Source organism: Lissotriton helveticus, chromosome 5_1 (genome assembly GCF_964261635.1).
Source record: "Lissotriton helveticus chromosome 5_1, aLisHel1.1, whole genome shotgun sequence".
Taxonomy (NCBI): Eukaryota; Metazoa; Chordata; class Amphibia; order Caudata; family Salamandridae; genus Lissotriton; species Lissotriton helveticus.
Genome location: NC_136065.1, coordinates 71614449 through 71640334, shown reverse-complemented (window position 1 = coordinate 71640334; position 25886 = coordinate 71614449). Strand labels below are relative to the sequence as shown.

The window sequence follows — 25886 nt, the reverse complement described above, 5'->3', positions numbered from 1 at the left end:
GACTGTAACGACCGGCCCGGTGTCCTGTAGGCACCGCATTGAACAACGCCCGCATGTTGCAATGTAAGCTCTGAGCTCACCGACTCCGTCCTGACGGCGTCACCGAGCCGTTGCCTGCACTGTAACCTGTGGACACCGCGACGTGCAACGCCTCGCTACACCGACTCGTACTGGTTTGACCGACGCAGTCACTGGTGCTGACTTCGAGTCCGTTGAACGCATCGGAGTTGGGCACCGTTTCGCACGCTTCGCGACACTCCGCCCGACTCGTAGCACTGTCTGGACTGATCGATGCCAGCTCCCGATCTCTGGCTCTGAAGCCGCACTGCAAGCTGGAAGCACCGCAACGAAGCACAGTCTCGCCCTGCAACGTACGCATTGGACCCACCGACTCTGTCAACTGGCCGCTGCCTGCAACGCATCGAGGGACAACGCGTCCTGCAACGCTTTCTTTTCTGCACCGTGACGAACGCCGGAACCGGCTTGCACGCCTTGCCTGCCGCATCAAGTAAAGGTACTGTGACCGAGTCTGTCTACCCTTGAGTGGGCCCGTATCGACGCGGTCTGCTGGATTTGTTAGACTCTGTGTTATTTTCATCATCGCTGTAGCCGGACAGGGCTACCGACTCGCATAGAACTCTGATTTAAGCCTTTTTAACAAGAACTCTTGATTTTTAATAGTACTGTGTATTATTCATATCGTTTTTGGTCTTGTGGTAAATCTATATAAAAGATACCTTTTTTTTTATAAATATACAACCTGTGTGGTGTCCATTTGTAGTGTTGTCACTAGAATACTGTATGTGTTCACAAATGCTTTACATACTCAGCCTCTGAGATAAGCCTGTCTGCTCGTGCCAAGCTACCAAGGGGGTGAGCAGGTGTTATTTTAGGAGTGTACCCCCTTACTCTGACTAGAGGAGAGGGTCAAGTACCTACCTGTGCCAACTAGAGACCCCCAATTCTAACAGCGCAATTTCATTTTCCCTCCCTCCCTCCCCCGTCCTCCTAGTTAGTTTCAGTGTTGTGCTCGGTGGTTTCTAATGGGAGACATGTGGTCTCGAGGGACCTGCGTCATCGGGACTAATGAACCACGAGATGAACGCGCTTTTGATGCCTAAACACATACCTGCTGCATCATCCCCTTTTGTATCGCTTTGTTCGCCCTAAGTGTGGCAGGGTATGCTCAGACGTGAGTCCCTTGTTCACTCGGCCACTGGATTCAAGATAGCCTGGCTGATGAGGATTATGAATCCGAAACCAGTCCCAGGATGCTTGTTTCCAGTCTAGGGAAGACATGGCTTGGCAGTTCGGGCTGTACTGTTCCCATGAGGCATAGGGTCAGACTGATTTGCATATAGCCATGTCTGAACTGGGGTGGCTGAGTGAACTAAAGAATGGTGATGGATTAAACCCAGATCAGTTGACTGGGGGTGAGTGTTTGATTTGTTCAAACGCTCCGTCCATCATCCCCTTTTGTATCGCTTCGCTGCAGAGGAGCAGTACAGATGACCCCTCCCCGCCCCCATGCCTTGTTAACCGCTGGACCACTTACGAACATGTCTTTCAGGGGCCTGCGCATAGGGACAGGAGAGGTGAACGCGTGCACATCGCCAGTCCCTCCCTGTCTCCTGCTCGCTGTGCCAGCACGGACGGGAGATGTGCCCGCGCACGGCCGTCAATTTTAAGCCTCGCAACATCTCTGTGTACGGTGATCAAAGTCACAGGCAGGGCTCGAGTCGGGGTACCACGCGTGTGGACGGCGTCCCCCCACTTATTTTACCGGGAGCTCGATAACTGTAGCAAATGGAGCCACACATTCACTCATTGGCCTCTCTGGGGCGAGATCGGAGCCCATTCAGAACGCTGCTCGTGCGCTGGCTTCTCAGATGCAATCGCATCTAAGGGGTAAGCGAGGGGAGTCAATGAGTCTGACGGTGCAAGCCCCCTTTCATGACGTCACTTCCTGCCGTGACGTCAGCGTCCCCCCACTTCTTTTTTTAGGACTTGTGCCCTGGTCACAGGGTGTTTTTATTTTCACCATCGTAGACTCTGCTACCACTGGACAGCACAATGCGGGCCTCCTCCCATGGTGCTATCATCAAACAGCATATATGTTGCTGCATACATCAAAGCAGCATCCGTTTACATCTTAGAATAAGAACAAAGGAAGCCCGGCTGCTAAGAAATAGGCGACGAGCCTGGTAACACCCTTGCGTACAGTGATAGGAGAGACAGGGTGTTTCCATTTAACATCGTAAACTCTGCAACTGCTGTATAGCACAATTTCCACCTCCTCCCGCCCTGCTTTAATTAAACAGCATATATTTGGTGTGTATTATGCGCGTACATTTTTTTTGTGAAAACATTATGTTGTATTAAGTTACAAAATATATTAAATTATTTAAGCAGCTAACAAATGCAGTGCCCTTGAAAGACCATCCTCCTTTAGCAGCGTTTTCCGTTCACCTTTCACCTTCTGACATTATAAATAACAAACCTTTTATCTATTTGCTGGTTTTAAAAACAAATAAATAAAAGACATTGCCATTTACAATACCAATAACTTTAAACTTTGCAAATGCGAGACCTATTTCATTGCAAATGCTTGTTTTTAATCCCAATTAACGCCATCTGCTTTAGGCATGTAATGATGTGTGTGTGTTAGGGATGTAATGTGCGTGTGCGCATGCCTGGGACGTGACGTCCTTCATGTGTGTGCATATGTTGTGGGGATGTGATTGTGATATGGTATGTGTTAGTGTGGTGTTCTGTTGAAAACATATGTTCCCAGCTTTATGAATGACTCCTATGTCTCTTTTCCTTACAGACTCCTTTCCACTCGATGGGGTCAAAGGTCAGGGCGTCCAGGAAGTGCCTTACACCTCCAGTAATGCAGGTACATTTGGGTCAAACACAGGTGACCTTCAGCACAAAGTCTAGAAACTCCTTTGAAATACAGAATTTGTAGCCAATAGGCTCAAGTCCCAGCAGTTTTGATAGCTCTTGTTTTTCTACAGGCTCCGGAGGGGTGACAAGCGCCCCCTTCAACGATTCTGGGGCGACAGGTGGAGCCGCGGGAGTGGGTGGAAATCAAGGTAAGATGCGCCCTCGCAGGCCACCAACAAAAGTGTAAAAAGTGAATGTATAACCCTGTGTGTTTGCCACGCCTCGTGCACTTCTCTTGCCCCCCTCTGTGTCCCTCCCTCCCGTGGGCTGCTTGTCCCCCTTGTCACCCCCACTTCCGTGTTTGTCCCTGCTGTTGCTTGCTCCGCCCACCCACCATTGTCCATCCAGACACCGACTCACCCTCCCTCGTCTTTTCCTTCCGCACCGCCATAAGCTAAACAAGCATTGAAAATGTAACAGGTCTCACCTTTGATTAAGTTAAAGCCATTTGCTTTGCTAATGGTATTGTATAGCAAAGATAATGGCTTTTACTTAATGAAAGGCGCGACCGATTGCATTTTTAATGCTTGTTCACTTTTGTTGCGTCACTTCAACACCCTAACTATTCCAAAATAACGTTTTCCTATTGTTGAAGCTACATACCGTATGCTGAGTCCTACGTCGGCTGATGGACAGCTGCTAATGTGCAAAGGGGTCACATTGATGGAGTGCAGAACACTAAGGGAGCATGTTAACAATAGTTGTCTCACATCAAATGGCTAGACTTGCCTGACCAAACCCGTTTCCCCCAACCTTTGAAAAAAGGTTTATGTAATGTCAGTTGGATAGCATGGAAGACGATGACATCGGCAGCTCTGGTGATGTAAGTGTCCCACGCCTCCCAAGTGACAGCACACTCTGTGCCCCTTAGCATAAGACCTTACTCGTGTTCGTGCTCAATGTCAATAAACGCGTTTATTTCACATTAAGAGTGCAGGGCTCGTCGTTGCAGTATTGGCGACATGGCGAACATGGAAGGTATTTCAGGAAGAAACGTTGTAAGTAGTGTTTATCGAGTTGTATTTCCGCATCATTAGTGGATGTTTGAGACATTATGGATATTGGTATTGGCAGGGCACAAGTCCTAAAAAAAGAAGTGGGGGGACGCTGTCACCGGAAGTGACGTCACAACAGGAAGTGACATCACAAAAGGTGGCTTGCACCATCAGACTCATTGCCTCCCCTCGCTCACCCCTTAGATGTGATTGCATCTGAGAAGCCAGCGCGTGAGCAGCACGCTGTGAGCTCCGAGCTCCTCGTCCCAGAGAGGCCAAAGAGTGAAGTCCAGCTGTTTGGCAGGGGGACGGCGTCCACCCGGTAAAATAAGTGGGGGGACGCCGTCCACCCACGTGGTACCCCGACTCGAGCCCTGGGTATTGGCTGATAAAGAGGCACAAGCGAGCCTAAAGGAAAGGAAGGCGGGAGTCCAGGTGGCCAAGGGACACCGCAGAGCTTAAACCTTTTGGGAGGACCTGATCCAGGAAGCATCTGCCACAAAGCATCTCGCTCTTCCCTCTGAAGGGAGGAGATAGTCTGAGGCAACGGACAGGTGTGAAGATGAGAGGGAAAGAGGGCGAGGGTTAGAGTGTGCAATGAGGAAAGAAGAGCAAGGAAGATGGAAGGACAAGAGCGAGATGGTCAGGAGAAAGGAGAGACGCACATGAGAGGTAGAGAAGGGACAGAATGATGGTTACCAGAGGGAACGAGAAGAAGAAAGTGAGAGGCCGGGATGAGGGGATGAAAATGAGAGACGATTGGGAACCCAGCGTGATGAAAGAAAAAGGGAAGACAAGGAGAGGGGAGAGCAAGAATGGAAAGCAGGAGTACAGCGGGTTTGGAGTGAAGGAGGTAGATAATTAAAGGAGAAAATAAAGGTGAAGCAATGAGAAGACACAGGGTGGAGAGAGGTAGGGGAATCCTGAGGGGAAAAGAAACGGACAGGATTAAAGTGTGGGGAGAAGGTTGGCAGGAGAAAGAGAGTGAGGATGTGTTAGATTTGGAGGTCTCTTGTTGGCACAGGTAGGTACTTGTGACAAATAGGGACCCTTGCCTCTAGTCAGGATAAGGGGATCACACTCCTAAATAACCCCTGCTCACCCCTTGGTAGCTTGGCACGAGCAGACAGGCTTATCACAGAGGCTGTATGTAAAGCATTTGTGACCACATACAGTAACCCAGTGACAACACTACAGATGGACACCATACAAGGTTTTATATCAAAAATAAGTATACTTTTATATAGATTTACCTCAAGACCGTAAACGACAAAAATACACAATACTGTTACTTTAAGATGGTACATTTAGCTTAGTTCAGTTCAGTTCTTAAGATGCAACACTTTGCATCAATGTACCTTAGGTTGCGTTGCGCTTCCACGACAAGCAAAGTCGCAGCGAGGGAAATACCGCAAAGTTCAGGTGCAAAGAAATAAAGACGTGAAGATCTTCCAGATGCGGCACGCTTCTCGGCGGATGCAAGAAGTTCTCGGTTCGATGCGTGGACTGCAGCGGTGAGACCCTTGTTCCGCGATGAGACAGCAGCAGCTCCAGTTCCGCACGATGCGACAACTACAGCGGCGACATCCAAGATGCGACGGCATCAACACCGGCGGCGGCGCGCATCTCGATGATGCGAGGAGCTATTCTTCGATGCAGTTCAGTGCGACAGTTCCAGCGGCGACACCCTCCTTCGGAGTTGCGACGGCGACACGCTGCGACCTCATTGCGAGATTCTTCTCCTGATGCGGTGCAGTGCAACAACTACAGCGGTGACACCCTCCTTCGGAGTTGCGACGGCAGCAGCAGCGACGGCGACACACTTCCTCTTTGTTGCGGAACGCTTCTCTTCAATGTGGTGCAATGCAATAGTTCCAGCGGTGACACCCTCCTTCGGAGTTGCGACGGCAGGCACAGTGACGGCGACACGCTTCTTCTCGTTGAGTCGCGCTTCCAGCTCCTTGCGACACGCAGTCCTTCAGAAGGCCCAAAACAGCAGCAGGCACTTCCAAAGAACTCTGGGGAGCTGGGGGTAGAAGTCTGTTGTCCCCCTTTTGTACCGTCCCTGAGACTTCAGCAGGAGGCAAGCTCTTTTCCAAGCCCTTGGAGATCCTTCATAAGTTGAAAGCAAAGTACACAAAGTTCCTTTCTCCTTCCTTTGGCAGTAAGGCAACCACTGCAGGCCAATCCCCCTAGCGGCACTTCAGCTTGGGAATAGTCTCTCCTCCGTTTCTTCAGGTTCCTCTCCTCAGCAAAGGTTTCTTCTTGTAGTCCAAAAGTGATCTAATTTCTTGGGATCAGGGTCCCAATATTTATACCCCAAAATACTTTGTTCTCTAAGGGGAAAGGGGCCTTTTCCCATTCCAAACCAGTTCCTGAGCACTCTGTTTACCAGACTTCTCCTTTCCTTTCACAGTGTAGGGCAGAAACATCAGACGCCCCAAAGGAGGTGGAGCCAGCATTGTGGAAGGCAAGTATAGTCCTGGAGCACTTTGTTGACAGGACTCCTTCTCTTCTTTCAGTGTGCAGGGCAGAGACATCAGCCGCACCCCAGGAGGTGGAGCCAGCATTGTGGAAGGCAGGCACAGACCTATTCAGAGTTCAGGTGCAACTCCTCCCTCCCATCTAGATGCAGATCTCTCTATTCACCACTGGGTGACTCATCCTGTCTCTTGGAATCCCCCAGCCCTGTCACTCACAAAACCAGACAAAGGAATACACAACCTAGTAGAGGCAAGCTTGAAAGGTTAGGCAAGCAAATACCTACTTTCTAAAAGTGTCTGCCACTGTCATTAGTCGTATCTGTACATCAGCCTCATTAGAATGTTGAGTTCGAGCTCACTTCTTAAACGCGCCTCAGAGTCTCCTCACGCATAAAGGTGTGTGTGGCGAAGCTATAATTGCCTTTGCGTGTGGTACAGAGAGGATTTGACAGTGTTTACTTTTTCCGTTGTCAGCCATTCTGCACGAAAGATTATTTGAGGAAACCAATGTGAATCGCAGCAATGTGCACTCTTACAAAATATTCAAGTTTATCTACATTGGGATGTGTTTAAAGCTTAGTGCAGCATTCAACAACCTGCAAGTTAAAAAATATATAAATAATCCGAGTGCGGTGTCCATTAAAAAGGGTGTCGGGCTCTCCACATCTGATCTGTATGTCCATGCGCGTGCATTTTTTTGTCCGTCCATAGGCGTGCTTTTGAGAATCGATTGCAAAAGGCCCTCGTATGCCGAGAGAAGCGCATGCACGCTTCTAATGCCAGGCGAGACCTTAAAAAAAGTGCTCAGTTGCAGCAATTCTGCTGCACCGCAACCTCGCTAACACATTGACAAAGCAACAGCTTTCACATACTTTCACATAGGCCGGCGACACCTACGAGCTTTGCCAAAGCCTCTTTAGAGTGTTGGAAAGTAGGGGATGGCGCAGGATCGCGGTTCTGGTCCTAGGCCGGATCTGGCACTCGGCAGACCAAGGGAACATGTTGAATTTTGCCTGGTGTCAGGGGAATAATTCAGCAGTGCCCGCACTGAGTCTGCTCGGAGCAGCAAGGTTGAGGTAGAGGAGGCATTCTAGTTTGAGATTTCTGCTGGGCTCAAAACAAAGGACTGATTTAAAGGTCCATCAGCCCCCCTTTTGCTCATATATCAGTCTTGCTGGGAGCCATCCGGAGCCTAACACCTAGACACCAATACAACAGAAGGAAATAAAGGAGCACATCTGTTATCACTTTACAAGTACTTAAGAGAAACTATTGGAGGCAGGCTCTTAACTGTATTCACCTCACGACATAAGAAATGTGCTTGCAAGAATGCAAGATGTATCTGTCTGTATGAGTATTTACCCAATGTTGATTTCGATGGCATCTACTCATTAGCTCGAGCCTGGGCAGCGCATGCGCTGCGAGCCATGCTGTATTGGAGTATGTACTTCAGACCCCGCCTACTCTCCGCCCATATTTGTCATTGGCTTGTGTCATTGTTCTGGGAAATGCTGGCTTCTGATTCGTTATTAGGCTTCTTAGTCCTCCCTTAGTACCGCCTTGTCTTAATTTGTAACCTCCCATGAGGACTGGCCTTTTTACTTTGGTTGTTACGCGGTACGTATTCTTTAGTCTGTAAGCTCTATTTTCTTTAATAATTTTCTCTTACGGCAGGAGGGTCAAGCATTTGGACTGCAAGAGTTTAAGCTATTGGCATTGTAAATGACCATGCCTTTTATTTATGTTTTAATAACCAAAGCATAAATAAAAGCCATTGTCATTTACATTGCCAATAGCTCAAACTCGCGTAAATGCGAGATCTATTGCATTGCAGATTCTTGTTTTTTTATTACATCAATGCACAGGAACTGTTACGTGAGACAAAAGGGTTATAAGGCTTAGCAATCACACATCATCCGTACTTGTAGACATTACCTGTTAAGAGTGAATGGTGGGAGAAACACAAAGTCAGGATGTAAAATGTAACGCAGTGATTGGGATTCTCTGTGGTAACAAGACTTTGTACCTCTCAAAGGACCCCCTGTTGTTAATCTAACAATAACCGCTGATTGAGAAAAAACACCATGATCTAAACCCATGACTTGCAGTTTGCATGCAGTTCCTTGATGCCGGTAAACAGGTCACTGCGCTATATTAGAAGGATTGCAGCCTATGAACTAGCAGTAGCAAAATTATCTCAGTGTCAAGAGCAGTTGCCCACTTTCCAACCTGCATGAAATACAAATCTGTGCTCTGCATGTTATGTAATATGCTTTGCAGCAGGCGCACTAACCCTCTGTGCTACTTTATGAGTCAAAACTGTGACTGGACCAAACACAGAGCTCTCCCTTGAATTGAAGGTGAGACGAGCGCTCACCGAGCACTAAATCCTCACGCGCTGTTGCTTAAGATAATTGTTTTATAGATTTGTTTTAACATTGGGTCCACCACACATCGTTTTTAACATCCTTATTTGAAGCACTTTAGTAGTTCGTCATTTTAAAATAATTATCATGTAGGCATCTTTGCACATTTTACCTTGCTGCTGAGTTTGGCTGATTTTCATTTTTAAACTCCGTCTCCGCTTTGCCGGTCCAACGCGGCTAACGCCGTTTGATTGGAGGGATGCGAACACACCTTCAGGCAGGAGCGGCCTGACTTCCGGTGGAGAAAGCCGAACACAGCATTCTCCCGCGCCGGGCCAGCTACTTAGGCAGATGCTGGGCTGGACGCGCAGTGGGCGTGCAAAAGGCAAGCTCGTCTGCGCCCGTCCGTGCCAAGTCCACAACAAGGGCAGGAAATGCTGCCCAAAATAAAAATTGAATACTCCTCAGCTGCATTACACATGTTTAATCTTGGTGGGCGGTGTAAGAGCTTGATAACCCCTGAGAAGCTACAAGAGAAATGCTCATGCCTCCACTGCAAAGTGGAAATCCCCAGTATAGGCACTATCCTCAAGTCAAAGATATCCACCAGCACGGTCCAATTTAAAGGGGGACTAATCAATGCCCGTTCACTGTGCAAGCACGGCCAAGACATTAGAGTACTTATAACGGAGCAACAACTTGACTTCCTATTTATTACTGAGACATGGTTGAAAGAGTGGTGCAAGCCAGATATTACGGTAGCTCCCTCTTCTTTATTCGAACCATAGGAAAGACAGAGGGAATGTATATCGCTGCAACCACTGGACTCAACCCTCCGTGGGGAAATCCATAAAATTATAACTGCGCTCAGGAAGACCATCTCAGTCTCTAGCTTTTGCTGTTCAAGGCCCAACGCCTTAAGACTCAACTCCTGAGCCCATAATGCCTTTTTCTCCTCTAAGGCTAGCTTCCTATTCTCCAACTCCAATTTCCGAGCTTCCATATGCTCATAGCTCTCGTTCTGGAGTTTCTCTAAAGCCAGCTGATGCTCCCTTTCTTCCCTCCTATCTACCCACTCCTCTGGGGACAGGGAAAGGGATGGGGCGCTGCCCCCTACACTGGACCCAGCAGGGGACTCCCTATCTATGGGTTCTTCACTATCTGCTGGCATCCATACACCGTCATCTTCTTCCTCTTCTTCAGACTCTTCAGGGCTCCCCACAGACCCACCAACCTCATTGCGTGCGGCCCGGGCCCTATCTTCCTCACTACACTCAAGATCCCATTAACCATTTTGCCATAGGATCAGGATGTTCCTAAGTTTGGACTGGGTGACTGACCCACCCACCTTTATGTCTCTCTCTTCACAGAACCTTACCAACTCTAACATACTGTATCTAAACAGACCACAGAAATCAAAAGCAGGCTCCATTTTGGCGGACGTTCCTGAGAAAAGTTTAACACAAGGAACCTAGGTGTCTGAGCTAAAACAGGAGTACACAATTCACAAAGGACACCTTTAGGAGAAGAAATAATGGAACTTTCAAAAAACAATAATCCCCAAAATATGATTATCTAAAATGCAGAGATTTGTGGTGCGGCCAGTTGCTACTGCGGTACAACGCAAACGCAAGTCCTTTTCCCACCGCTGACCAACAATGTTAGAAATGGGATTTCTGGTTGGCTAAGGCTTGCGCCAAGGTCAGGCAGAAACCACCATTCTACGTCAGGGCAAGGAATTCACCCCCTTGGTAGCTTGGCACGAGCAGTCAGGCCTATCTCGGAGGCAAAGTGTAAAGCGTTTGCGCGCACCCAGCAACAACACCCAAGTCCCACCACAATGGAAACTCCACACAAGGTTATATATAAAAATAGCCTTTGTATTGTACAAAACACATTAGATAATAAATACACACTTTACAATGTGCCATAGGCACGGGCAGAATTTACAGGGGATTAGGTACATGGGACAGGGCCACGTGGACCACTGTCAGCAATAAGCACTTGGTAGAACTAGCACTTCGCAGAAATAACACTTTGTAGAAATAGAATACTTGTAGAAATAGCACTTAGAACATAGAACATATAATAACTGTAGCACCAAATAGCAAATGTAGCACACAACCAGTAACCACTGGTAACAGGTAAGTACCACCTACGCAACCCTGACCACCGTAGGAAAATATCACGCAGGGTACCACAAACTCACTAGCATCTCTGTACTAGGCCAAACAACCTCCTAAGCATCACATACATTCAGAGGTATAAAACATCACATTAGGCAGCTAAATCACAATTGCGAAAAAATCACATAGGGCCAAAAACATGTACCCCACGCAAGGGCACAACACCAGAACTGTCCCCAGGGGCTGACAACGTCCTGTGTCCAGAAAAAGTCAGGGCAGGCTGCGCAGGCAGCCAAAGGAGATTGCGCAAAAAGGGGGCAAGCCTAAACGAAGCAGCTGCCCACTAAGTCCTAGGCAGCTGGGGATCTCCTCTGGGCTCTCTGTAGCCCCGTGAATAGCCTGCGCCACGTTGGAGCCCTCTGGCTCAAGAAACAAATGCCCTCTGGGGCCCCTCGTGGGATCGACAGAAATGCTCCCATCTTTGGGAGTCCCCTCTCTGGGGACTCAGAATCAACAACTGCCCCCTGAGCCTCTCGTGGGCTCTAATTATAATGGGCCCTCTGAGCCTCGTGGGCTCTAAACACTGAATGCCCCCCTGAGCCTCTCGTGGGCTCGAAGAAAGAATGCCCAGGTCATTGGAGTCCCGCTCGGGGGACTCTGAATCACAAAATGCCCGCTGGACCCTCGTGCGCCGGAATGAACAATGCCCCCAAATGCGCTGGAGTCCCGCCTCTGGGGACTCAGAGTAGGAAATGCCCTGGAATGCGGGGCGGCCCGCTACAACATGGGACCGCCCGGGAGAACTCCCAGAGACAACCCCAAGCCCCCACCTTACCGGGCTCCTGTCTCCGGGTGTCCTGGGCCACTCGCGGGGGATCCGGTCATCAGGCAGGGCTCTTCTGGCTCTGCTCCGGTCTGCGGGGCTCTCCCTTCACTCAGGGAGCCTCGCTGCTCTGGCAGCTGGTGCTCCTCTCTGACGGCTGCTGGGGCAGGGAGCACTGCCGGTCTCCCTCTCCACACGGGGGACCAGCTATGGGCGGCAAGGTTTCTCCAGCACACGCAGGAGCACAGGGTAGGCTCCCGTGGCTTCCTGCTTCCGGTTTCGGGTTGGGGTACTTCCGGGTCGCGGCTGCGGTAGCCAATGGCAGCGCTGCCCAGGGGTGTGGAGGCGGAAACAGAGCCTCTCAGAGGATCCCCGGGCTGGCGGCGGTGATCTTAAAACGGCAAAGGATGAGGGGTGGGCTCCCTCGAATTAACCCCTACAGCGGGGTAGATACACTATACAGGGTGGGCACCTGTCAGTGATTTCTAATTAAGATGCGGGCCAAATGCAGGGTGGGCACCTGCTCTGAAATAAGAGGCACAAAGGGGGATCCCCACGCCGGGGAATCCCTCAAGGTAGGGCTTGCAGCACCAGCGGCGCCACGCGAACTTCTTGGGGGGGGGGAGCACTCCCTAGGCGCTGGCAGGACACAAAAAGCCTCAAAGGTGCAGGGACCAGATCCAAGAGGTAAGGCAGGAGAGGGGGGCAAGGGCTGGGCCCAGGGGCCAGCTCACAGGGTCCTCCTAGGCAGGGAGGCAGTCCCAGTGGCGGTTCCTCCTGGCGCTAAGCAGCAGCAGCAGACCCCCCTCAAGTTAGGATCAGCAAGAGAAGAACATTTTGCAAGGGGTCAGAGCCCCTTTTTATACACATAATTCCTTTGTCTTTAGGTGCAGGGTGGGGGGAAAACCAGTCGCAGCTGGTTTTGGAGCTCTTTGTTTTTCTCAGCCCCTCTCCCTATTCACTGGCCAGGCTATGGACATTAGACGCACCACAGGGGGCGGAGCCAGCATTGTGTGGGGAAAGTCCAGCCCTATTCAGGTCCCAGGTGCACTCCTCCTCGGCCATCAACATGCAGATCTCCCATTCACCACTGGGGCAGACCCATCCTGACTCCTGGAGCCAGGCTCACCAGCCAGCTCCAGCCAATCACAAGCCAGCCAGTCATTTCGCCTAAATTACACAGACATGCCTACTTCTAAAAGTGGCACTTACACACTAAACACAATCACGCCGCACACATCGTCACGCAGCATTTAATCACACGAGTCCGCACATACCAAACTCAAGTCTGCACACCCCACGCATCAGAAACTACCAGGGACACATACATTCCCCATGGATTCCTATGGGGGGGCAGGCCAACCTTACAACACGCACACACTTTACCCTGGGACACAGTGGTAAAGTGCACAGAAGCCAAAAATCACTCACACTAAGTCACATATCAAAAGCAAAAAGTTTAGGGGTGAACCTGCCATAAGGGCCAAGTCCAACAGAATAGAACACGCACAGATTGCGCAAGCAGCCGCTCACACTCGCTAAATGGAACAGAACACGCACATATTGCGCAAGCAGCCACTCACACTCGCTAAATGGAACAGAACATGCACAGATTGCGCAAGCAGCCGCGCACACTCGCTAAATGGAACAGAACACGCACAGATTGCGCAAGCAGCCGCGCACACTCGCTAAATGGAACAGAACACGCACAGATTGCGCAAGCAGCCGCTCACAGTCGCTAAATGGAACAGAACACGCACAGATTGTGCAAGCAGCCGCTCACACTCGCTAAATGTAACAGAACACACACAGATTGCCCAAGCAGCCGCTCACCCTCGCTAAATGTCACAGAACACACACAGATTGCCCAAGCAGCCGCTCACACTCGCTAAATGTAACAGAACACTCGCAGATTGCGCAAGCAGCCGCTCACACTCGCTAAATGTAACAGAACAAACGCAGATTGCGCAAGTAGCCGCTCACGCTCGCTAATTGTAACAGAACACACGCAGATTGCGCAAGTAGCCGCTCACACTCGCTAATTGTAACACCACACACGCAGATTGCGCAAGCAGCCGCTCACACTTGCTAAATGTAACAGAACACACACAGATTGCGCAAGCAGCCGCTCACACTCGCTAAATGGAACAGAACACGCACAGATTGCGCAAGCAGCCACTCACACTCGCTAAATGGAACAGAACATGCACAGATTGCGCAAGCAGCCGCGCACACTCGCTAAATGGAACAGAACACGCACAGATTGCGCAAGCAGCCGCTCACAGTCGCTAAATGGAACAGAACACGCACAGATTGTGCAAGCAGCCGCTCACACTCGCTAAATGTAACAGAACACACACAGATTGCCCAAGCAGCCGCTCACCCTCGCTAAATGTAACAGAACACACACAGATTGCCCAAGCAGCCGCTCACACTCGCTAAATGTAACAGAACACTCGCAGATTGCGCAAGCAGCCGCTCACACTCGCTAAATGTAACAGAACAAACGCAGATTGCGCAAGTAGTCGCTCACGCTCGCTAATTGTAACAGAACACACGCAGATTGCGCAAGTAGCCGCTCACACTCGCTAATTGTAACAGAACACACGCAGATTGCGCAAGCAGCCGCTCACACTTGCTAAATGTAACAGAACACACACAGATTGCGCAAGCAGCCGCTCACACTCGCTAAATGGAACAGAACACACACAGATTGACCAAGCAGCCGCGCACACTCGCTAAATGGAACAGAACACGCACAGATTGCGCAAGCAGCCGCTCACAGTCGCTAAATGGAACAGAACACGCACAGATTGTGCAAGCAGCCGCTCACACTCGCTAAATGTAACAGAACACACACAGATTGCCCAAGCAGCCGCTCACCCTCGCTAAATGTCACAGAACACACACAGATTGCCCAAGCAGCCGCTCACACTCGCTAAATGTAACAGAACACTCGCAGATTGCGCAAGCAGCCGCTCACACTCGCTAAATGTAACAGAACAAACGCAGATTGCGCAAGTAGCCGCTCACGCTCGCTAATTGTAACAGAACACACGCAGATTGCGCAAGTTGCCTCTCACACTCGCTAATTGTAACACCACACACGCAGATTGCGCAAGCAGCCGCTCACACTTGCTAAATGTAACAGAACACACACAGATTGCGCAAGCAGCCGCTCACACTCGCTAAATGGAACAGAACACGCACAGATTGCGCAAGCAGCCACTCACACTCGCTAAATGGAACAGAACATGCACAGATTGCGCAAGCAGCCGCGCACACTCGCTAAATGGAACAGAACACGCACAGATTGCGCAAGCAGCCGCTCACAGTCGCTAAATGGAACAGAACACGCACAGATTGTGCAAGCAGCCGCTCACACTCGCTAAATGTAACAGAACACACACAGATTGCCCAAGCAGCCGCTCACCCTCGCTAAATGTAACAGAACACACACAGATTGCCCAAGCAGCCGCTCACACTCGCTAAATGTAACAGAACACTCGCAGATTGCGCAAGCAGCCGCTCACACTCGCTAAATGTAACAGAACAAACGCAGATTGCGCAAGTAGTCGCTCACGCTCGCTAATTGTAACAGAACACACGCAGATTGCGCAAGTAGCCGCTCACACTCGCTAATTGTAACAGAACACACGCAGATTGCGCAAGCAGCCGCTCACACTTGCTAAATGTAACAGAACACACACAGATTGCGCAAGCAGCCGCTCACACTCGCTAAATGGAACAGAACACACACAGATTGACCAAGCAGCCGCTCACACTCGCTAAATGTAACAGAACACACACAGATTGACCAAGCAGCCGCTCACCCTCGCTAAATGTAAGAGAACACTCGCAGATTGCGCAAGCAGCCGCTCAGACTCGCTAAATGTAACAGAACACACGCAGATTGCGCAAGCAGTCGCTCACACTCGCTAAATGGAACAGAACACACACAGATTGCGCAAGCAGTCGCTCACACTCGCTAAATGGAACAGAACACTCACAGATTGCGCAAGCAGTCGCTCACACTCGCTAAATGGAACAGAACACACACAGATTGACCAAGCAGCCGCTCACACTCGCTAAATGTAACAGAACACACACAGATTGACCAAGCAGCCGCTCACCCTCGCTAAATGTAACAGAACACACACAGATTGACCAAGCAGCCGCTCACCCTCGCTAAATGTAAGAGAACACTCGCAGATTGCGCAAGCAGCCGCTCACACTCGCTAAATGTAACAGAACACACGCAGATTGCGCAAGCAGTCGCTCACACTCGCTAAATGGAACAGAACACGCACAGATTGCGCAAGCAGCCGCTCACACTCGCTAAATGGAACAGAACACACACAGATTGCCCAAGCAGCCGCTCACCCTCGCTAAATGTAACAGAACACACACAGATTGCCCAAGCAGCCGCTCACACTCGCTAAATGTAACAGAACACTCGCAGATTGCGCAAGCAGCCGCTCACACTCGCTAAATGTAACAGAACACACCCAGATTGCGCAAGTAGCCGCTCACACTCGCTAATTGTAACAGAACACACGCACATTGCGCAAGCAGCCGCTCACACTCGCTAAATGTAACAGAACACTCGCAGATTGCGCAAGCAGCCGCTCACCCTCGCTAAATGTAACAGAGCACACACAGATTGACCAAGCAGCCGCTCACACTTGCTAAATGTAACATAACACACACAGATTGCGCAAGCAGCCGCTCACACTCGCTAAATGGAACAGAACACACACAGATTGACCAAGCAGCCGCTCACACTCGCTAAATGTAACAGAACACACACAGATTGACCAAGCAGCCGCTCACCCTCGCTAAATGTAACAGAACACACACAGATTGACCAAGCAGCCGCTCACCCTCGCTAAATGTAAGAGAACACTCGCAGATTGCGCAAGCAGCCGCTCACACTCGCTAAATGTAACAGAACACACGCAGATTGCGCAAGCAGTCGCTCACACTCGCTAAATGGAACAGAACACGCACAGATTGCGCAAGCAGTCGCTCACACTCGCTAAATGGAACAGAACACTCACAGATTGCGCAAGCAGTCGCTCACACTCGCTAAATGGAATAGAACACGCACAGATTGACCAAGCAGCCGCTCACACTCGCTAAATGTAACAGAACACACACAGATTGACCAAGCAGCCGCTCACCCTCGCTAAATGTAACAGAACACACACAGATTGACCAAGCAGCCGCTCACCCTCGCTAAATGTAAGAGAACACTCGCAGATTGCGCAAGCAGCCGCTTACACTCGCTAAATGTAACAGAACACACGCAGATTGCGCAAGCAGTCGCTCACACTCGCTAAATGGAACAGAACACGCACAGATTGCGCAAGCAGCCGCTCACACTCGCTAAATGTAACAGAACACTCGCAGATTGCGCAAGCAGTCGCTCACACTCGCTAAATGGAACAGAACACGCACAGATTGCGCAAGCAGCCACTCACACTCGCTAAATGTAACAGAACACACACAGATTGTTCAAGCAGCCACTCACTTGGGAAGGATTTCCCCCAACATACGACTTGCATTTAGCGCTCTTTTCTTATCATAAAATGCATCCTCACGTCCAAAATGAATGCGAGGATGCATTTCGGGCAAAGAAATGGCGCGAAATGCATCAGGACATGAATAGCAAGGAATTACCGAAATGACTCCAAGTACTCCAGTGTGATCATAGATCTGCCCAGGGCTAGGTAATGGCCGGAGGGAGCTGGTGGTGACCGTTTGTGGGGACTGCAGAGTGCTGAGGAGGGAGGTAGGTCTTGCGTGATGGGTGAGAAGGTGTGCGGACTCGTGCAAGGTCCTGGGTGTCCGGGTGGGAGTCTGGGTCCTGCAGGGGCGGTTGGCGGGTGGATAAGTGAGGCCGGGGATTAGGAGGGTGCTTGAGTGCAAGAGGAATTGTAGGAGACATCATAGTTGGATGAAGGTGTGTTGAGTGGAGAAGTCAGAGGTGTGAAGCGTTATATGTTGGAGGGAGCTCAGTAAGGGGGAGTACAGTAAGAGGGTGAGAGACCATCGGGTGTGAGTTAGCTGGGAGGGCTTTGAGGGAGGAAAAGGTATTATCAACCAAGGCCAGGACCTTATCATTTCCTTGGAACATGATTTTCCTGTTATCAACTATGGATATTGCAAGGCTGCTAGGTAGGGCAACGAGGGAGGTAATTTTAATTTTTTGTTGAAAGGGGATGTTTGACGGTGAGACAACTCATAACTTATTTTGTAAGGAGATGTACCAAAGGTTGGTGGAGTGTGTGAAGATGAGGAGTCTGTTTTAAAGGCTCCTTTCTGCTAGGATTTTGTGTTTCTGATTTTTCTTTGAGTATTTGGAGAGTTTTGAAGGGTATGTACTCGTGAAAGAGATAACGCTTGAGTTAGAGGGGGGTGCAGTGTCGGGCAGTGTCATTCCCATGATTATGGGGAATAACGATCGGGAGGGAAGAAAAAAGGATGGAGCCAGGAAGACACTTAAAATGTGACCTGCAGCTGCTCTAATGACCCCTGAGTGACAGGTAAGTGGTCAAAAACGGAAAGGCCCTGTTAAAAAACAATAGAAACAATTTCATGTGCAGGTCAATTTAAGAATCCTGGGGCATATTATCAAGGGGGTTTATCTCCGCTTTTTTGACTTTAAAAGCCAAGAAAGCGGAGATATAATTATCTCCCTATTACCTAGCTGTCGCTAACACCAGTTAGCGACAGCTAGTAGGAGATAGCGACCATCTTGGGCCCCACTTTGCATGTCAGTGATATTTATCACTAATGATATGCAAAGTGGGCGTGCCAAGATGTTAGCGACTGGAAACAGTCGCTAACATCGCTATCTCCTATTACCAACTTTTGGAGATATTCGCGCTAAGCGCAAATATCTCCAAACGCTAACACCTGCCCTGAGCAGTTCTTAGCCATGTTATCCAATGGGAGGTGGATAACATGGCTAAGAGCATTAGCTCGGTAATGCATGAATATCGCTAACTTTTCAGCGATATTCATGCATTGCGGCCGTTTTTTATCGCATTTGCGATAAACCTTGGTAATACCAAGGTTTATCTGCGGTAAAAATCGCCGCAGCTCAGCGGTAAAATTTTCTCTCTAACCAAGCAATAGCGATAATTATCGCTATTGCTTGGTAATATGCCCCGCTGTTCGCGCCTTTGCAGAAAGTTAAGACAAGAACAGAGGCTGGTTGTAGTTCTCTCGGGAAAAAGTGACAACCTTTAGTGGAGGAGGGATGCCGCGGGCATAGGGTTTCAAGGGTAGTTTCTTCAAGCATGAGACCAACCCTACTTGCTTTTGTTAATCTTCTTGCTGTGAAAGCTGTTGTGGTGACTATAACTAGGTGAGAATAACTGTTTGAGTTAAAGAACTGTTTCTGGTCTTGGTGTTAATTTTAATCAGACCATCTAAAGATTTGTGTGTCATTTTCTGATCCTTAGAGTGTTCTTCTTGTTATTGCAATTGAGAGCATGACTTCTTTGCATTTTATTCTTGTTTTGAGAACGTGTTGCCTTGTTTTTATGAAGAAAACAAATTGACCGGATGAGAGTATTTTGGACTCCTTGCCCTCACTGCCTAAAGAGGGTCAAGGGTACAAACTTGGTCACGTAACTGAAGCAAACCAGTGTTGTGGAACTGGAGCACTAGAGGTAACGAGCCCTCCGGAACCGAAGCACCAGAGGTAATGGGCCCTCCGGAACCGGAGCACCAGAGGAAATGGGCCCTCCGGAACCGGAGCACCAGCGGTAACGAGCCCTCCGGAACCGAAGCACCAGCGGTAACGAGCCCTCCGGAACCGAAGCACCAGAGGTAATGGGCCCTCCGGAACCGGAGCACCAGAGGAAATGGGCCCTCCGGAACCGGAGCACCAGCGGTAACGAGCCCTCCGGAACCGAAGCACCAGCGGTAACGAGCCATCCGGAACCGGAGAACCAGAGGTAATGGGCCCTCTGGAACCAGAGCGCCAGAGGAAATGGGCCCTCCGGAACCGGAGCGCCAGAGGAAATGGGCCCTCCGGAACCGGAGCACCAGAGGAAATGGGCCCTCCGGAACCGGGGCACCAGAGGTAATGGGCCCTCCGGAACCGGAGCACCAGCGATAACGAACCCTCCACTGGAACCGGAGCACCAGAGGGAATGGGCCCACCGGAACCTGAGCACCAGAGGTAAGGGGCCCACCGGAACCGGAGCACCAGAAGTAATGGGCCCTCCAGAACCGGAGCAGCAGAGGTAATGTGTCCACTGGAACCCTAGCATCAGAAGTAATGGCCCCTCCGGAACCGGAGCACCAGAGGTAATGGGCCCACCAAAACCGGAGCACCAGAGATAATGGACCATCCGGAACAGGAGCACTGGAGGTAATGGGCCCACCGGAACTGGAGCACCAGTGGTAACGAGCCCTCCGGAACCAAAGCACCAGAGGTAATGGGCCCTCCGGAACCGGAGCACCAGAGGTAATGGGCCCTCCGGAACCGGAGCACCAGCGGTAACGAGCCCACTGGAACCGAAGCACCAGAGGTAATGGGCCCTCCGGAACCAGAGCACCAGAGGTAATGGGCCCTCCGGAACCGGAGCACCAGAGGTAATAGGCCCACCAGGCGGGAGCACCAGAGGTAATGGGCCCACCGGAACCGGAGTACCAGAGGTAGTGGGGCCACTGTTACTGGAACACCAGAGGTAATGGGCCCACCGGAACCCGAGCAACAAAGGAAATGGGCCCACCGGACCTGGAGCACCAGAGGTAATGTGCCCACCGGAACCGGAGCACCGGAGGTAATAGGCCCACCAGGCGGGAGCACCAGAGGTAATGGGCCCACTGGAACCAGAGTACCAGAGGTAATGGGCCAAACGGAACCGGAGCACCAGAGATATTGGGCCCACTGATACAGGGGCAGCAGAGGTAATAGGCCCTCCGGAACCGGAGCACCAGAGGTAATGGGCTCACCGGAACTGGAGCACCAGAGGGAATGGGCTCCCCGGAACTGGAGCACCAGATGTAATGGGCCCTCCCTAACTGGAGCACCAGAAGTAATGGGCCCCCCGGAACTGGAGCACCAGAGGTAATGTGCCCACTGGAACTGGAGAAAAAGAGGTAATAGGCCCACCGGAACTGGAGCACCAGAGGTAATCGGCCCACCGGAACTGGAGCACCAGAGGTAATGTGCCCACCGGAACTGGAGCACCAGAGGGAATGGGCCCTCTAGGACCGGAGCACCAGAGGTAATGGACACACAGGAACAGGAGCACCAGAGGTAATGGGCCTGTTAGAAATGGGATCTCTGGCTGGCTGAGGCTTGCGCCAAAGCCAGGCAGAAACCACCACTCTAGTCAGGGCAAGGGAGTTACACGCCAAAGATAACCCCTGCTTACCCTCTAGGTAACGTGACGTGAGCAGTAAGGCTTATCCTGGAGACTATGTAGGTTAAGTGTTTGCGCGCACACCCAGCAACAACACCCAAGGCCCACCACAAAGGAAACTCCACACAAGGTTATATATAAAAATAGCCTTTGTATGACACCAAAACACATTAGATAAAAACACACACTTTACAATGTGCCAACAGGCACGGGCAGAATTTACAGGGGATTATGTACATGGGACAGGGCCACACGGGCCACTGTCAGGAATAGGCACTTTTAGAACTAGCACTTTGTAGGAATCGAATACTTGTAGGAATAACACTAAGCACATATAATAACTGTAGCACCAAATAGCAAATGTAGCACACAACCAGTAATCACTGGTAACAGTTAAGTACCACCTACGCAACCCTAACCACCTTAGGAAAATATTACGCAGGGAACCAGGACCTCATTAGCAACACCTGTACTAGGAAGAACAACCACCTTAGTATCACAATACATTTAGGGGTATAGTGTTAGAAATGGGATCCCTGGATGGCCAGGGCTTGCGCCAAAGTTAGTCAGAGACCACCACTTCCACATCAGGGCAAGGGAGTTACACACCAAGATACCCCTGCTCACCCCCTTGGTAACGTAGCACAAGCAGTAAGGCTAATCTCGGAGGCAATGGGAGTTAAGTGTTTGCGCACGCACCCCCAGCAACAATACCCAAGGCCCACCACAAAGGAAACTCCACACAAGGTTATATATAAAAATAGCCTTTGTATTACACCAAAACACATTAGATAAAAACACACATTTTACAATGTGCCAACAGGCACGGGCAGAATTTACAGGGGATATGTACAAGACAGGGCCACCTGGACCACTGTCAGGAATAGACACTTTTAGCACTCAGCACTTAGAACATAGCACATACAATGTAAAATCACTGTAGCACAAATTAGCACACAGTAACTACTTGTAACAGGTAAGTACCACCTACGCAACCCTAACCACCTTAGGAGAATATTGCGCAGGGAACCAGGACCTCACTAGTACCACCTGCACTAGGAGAAAAACCACCTAAGTATCACAATACCTGTAGGGGTATAAGCACATAACACATGATGCATAACATACATTCAGAGGTGTAAGGAACAAGGCACATGATGCATAAACAACACATTCAGAGGTGCAGGGAAGGAAAACACATGATGCCTAAAAACATTCAGAGGTGTATCAAAGAACACAATAGCGCCAAAATCACATTAGTCACCACCTGTGACTGTCCCTAGGCCAACTGGCCTTGTTGGGGCTAGGACGCCCTGTGTCCTAATGTCAGGGGCCTAAACGTGGCAGCTGCCCACAAAGTGCTGGGCAGCTGTGTAGGAATTGATGGGGCCAGCGTTGGAGCCTCCCAGGCTGTGAACAAAGGAAATGTCCCCCCTGAGCCTCATGGGCTCTTCAAAATAACTGTGGCGCCTGGAGCCTCTCTGGGCTTGCAAACAATGATGCCCCCTCGCAGGCTCGTAAATACGACGGGGCGCGCTGAGCCTCTCGGGGCTCCAGATGCACGCTGCGCCCGGAGCCTCTGGGACCCTAACACAAGGGCGCCCCGTGATGTTGGAGTCCCGCTCTGGGGGACTTGAAAAGAACCAACTGCCCCCGGAGCCTCAACAAGCTCTACCAACAATTTCCCTCACTCGGGGAGAGAGCACTGGGGGGGAGGGGGGCGGGCACCGGCCCCTCCCCTTCTTTGGAACAACCACTTTCCGTCACTCACCCGGTCCTGCAGCGGCTCTCGCTTCTCCTGGGGCGGCTCCTCTCGAGAGCTCCCGCTCCTCGGGGGCTCTCTCCACACTTCTCCCTCTCTCTCCGGGGCTCTCCCTCACTCTTGGGAGCCCCAGGGGGGGGAGACCAGGCGCCGGCTCTCTCTTCGTCGCGGCTGCGGGACGGGACTTCCGGTCCTGGCCGCGCCGCAATTGGCCGGCTACAACCACTTCCGGGTCGTCGCGGGCAGCGCGGCGGCTCTTCTCAGGCACCGCAGGCGGGGGATAAGTAGCAAATGCCGGGTGGGCACCGGCTCTTCTTCAATAATATTAAATCGAGGTGGGCACTCGTAAATAAATCACGAACGCAGCCAAAGAGGGGCAATGCGCCGAAAATCGGCAAACGGGTCCAATGCAGGGTGGGCACCGGCTTTTACAAATAAAGCGCACCCCAAGCGCTACAAGCCAAAATAAAGCGCTCTTAAGCGCTAGAAGGAAAATGCAAGCGCTTCCAGGCGCTGGGGCTCCCAAAAGCCCAGGGACCAGCACTAAAGCTCCCTAGGCAGGTAGGGGGGGCAAGGCTGGGCCCAGAGCCAGCTCACTGGGTCTCCAGGCAGGGAGGCAGTCCAAGTGGCGGTCCTCCTGCCCAGCAACAGCAGCAGCCCCCTCAGTTAGGATCCTGGAGGAGAACAAATTGTAAGGGGACACAGCCCCTTCTTATACTACTAAATCCTTTGTCTGTAGGTGCAGGGTGGGGGAGAAACGAGTTGCAGCTGGTTTTGGAGCACCCTTGATGTGCTCATCCCCTCACTCTATTCACTGGCAGGCCTAGGGTCATTAGACGCACCACAGGGGGCGGAGCCAGCATTGTGTGGGGAAAGCCCAGCCCCATTCAGGACACAGGTGCACTCCTCCCCAGCCATCAGCATGCTAATCTCCACACTCACCACCGGGCAGACCCATCATGACTCATGGAGCCTGGCATCCCAGCCAGCTCCAGCCGATCACACGCCAGCACACACACAGCCATGTCTAGAAGTGGCACTTCCACACTAGACGCATACATGCCGCATACATCATCTCGCAGCATTCAATCACACGAGTCCGCACATACCAGACTCAAGCCTGTACACCCCACGCATCAGGAACTACCAGGGACACATACATTCCCCATGCATTCCTATGGGAGGGCAGGCCTATCTCACCACATGCACTCAAAGTGCGCACGCACTTTCCACTGGGATACAGTGAAAGTGCGCAGAACCCAAAAATCACCATCACCAGGTCACCATTAAAAGCAAAAAGTTTAGGGGTGAACCTGTCAGAAGGGTCAAGTCCAACACAACCCCCTTCCAGCCAAAACGCAGGGTAGACCAATCACCACCGTGATGGACTTCCCTGCTTGGGGCGATAGAACACGGACGCGGGCCCGCAACTGCAGGGACACCCTCCTGTTCTACGCCACGGTGAACCCATGGGATTCCTTCTCAAACCACTGTCTGGACCAACTGGGCTACCCCACTGGTACTCCCTAGCTGTCCGCGGCCAGGACCACACCCTGGGCCACCCAGATGCCACTGGTCCTTGCCTATTCACATAGCGGGGGTAGTAACCCCTGGCACATAGTAGCCATTCTCCACTCTTTCTGTCTGCAAGACAGGACTAGACCGCCACTGGTTCTCCAGCCTAGGGTCTACAACCTCAGGCGGACCAGGAGTCTCAGGGAAGGCTCTCCTCCCCCTACCTCTTCTTCTAGGGTTCCTCCACCTCCGACGAGGGGTACACCTAGAACGCCATTCCAACCCAGGGTTTAACCCCTCAGGTTGCACCGGGGTCAGAGGTGGGCTCTCCCACCCTCTGCACCCCCTTCCAGAGGTCTGCCCTCCATAAATCTTTAGTACCGGGGTAATTGGCCTAGTATGTGACAGATAAAATTCTTTGGTAAGGGCTCCCGCCAATTGCGCATGTTTCGTGACCAGCTGCCAACTGGAGAGGTTCCTCTGGAAGAAGAACCGGTCAGGACACTGGTTACAGTTGTCCTACCCTTCAGGTCAGGTTGATCCTGAACCTGGCCTCCCAACCTCTGGTCTAAAACCTTTAGTGGAATAATTGCCTGGCACTCCAGGACTTCTGGGGATTCACACACCATCCCCCTGAGGCTAACAAACGACACATATGTTGTGTGACTGTCTGTCTGGCGCAGATCTCCCATCCCCTGTCCACCTGACAGTGCGCGGAGATCCCCCAGACCAGAAGTGGCACCACCCGGGTCCCCCCAAGAAGATCTAGCCCAACTGGGTAGTCCCTGACCCACTGGTTCTTCCACTGGGGTACTCATCCCCCAATCACTCCTCACTTCGGACTCCTGTGCCCTCCCAACTGGAGTAGCACTGCCGGACACTGGAACCCCTTGAACTCTATTTACAGATGCTCCAGGTTCCCTAGACACTAGTAGATCCTCCTCCAATGGACCAATAGGACAGCCTAGGTCCCCAACCTGGTGTTCCCTAAAGAAACCACCCAGGTTCTGAGTCAGGGATTCAGGCATCTGGGGACTCTCAGCCACCCACTCACTCCCGCTCCACTGAGACACGTAGTAAGCCCCTACACCCCCCTCGCTATACTGGGACCTAGCTGGGCTACTCTGAACCTCTTCCACCACGCTGGGCTGGAAGATACCCAAACCACTACTTTTGGAATCACTCACCAAGGACTCTTCAGAGCCCCTAGCACTTTCCCCGTGCTCTGCTTCCTCTGCAAGGGTTTCTGGATCAGTCAACCCACATTCCAACAGGTGTTGGCACAACCCTGGAAAAAAACTACTGAGCACCTGCTCTCTGAGAACCAGATCAAACAGTAGGGCAAAATCAGGTTCCGTGTGAACCTCTAACCAATCAGACAGTGCACCTTGACATTCATCCACAAACTACCCCCAAGACTGGTGAGACGGTTTCCTACTGCCCCTGAATCTCAACCTATACTCCTCTTCTGGGAAAAC

The 25886-nt window shown here is 51.1% G+C and overlaps 1 protein-coding gene across 1 annotated transcript in view; it reads left to right on the top strand.

Annotated features, from left to right (window-relative positions):
- The first annotated feature begins 3022 nt into the window (after window positions 1-3022).
- LOC144754142 (uncharacterized) overlaps window positions 3023-25886 on the top strand; it is a 104309-nt gene continuing 81445 nt past the window's right edge. The window contains exon 1 of the mRNA XM_078641722.1: window positions 3023-3098. The gene's annotated coding sequence lies outside the window, so the exon portion shown is untranslated. The remainder of the gene's footprint in view (window positions 3099-25886) is intronic.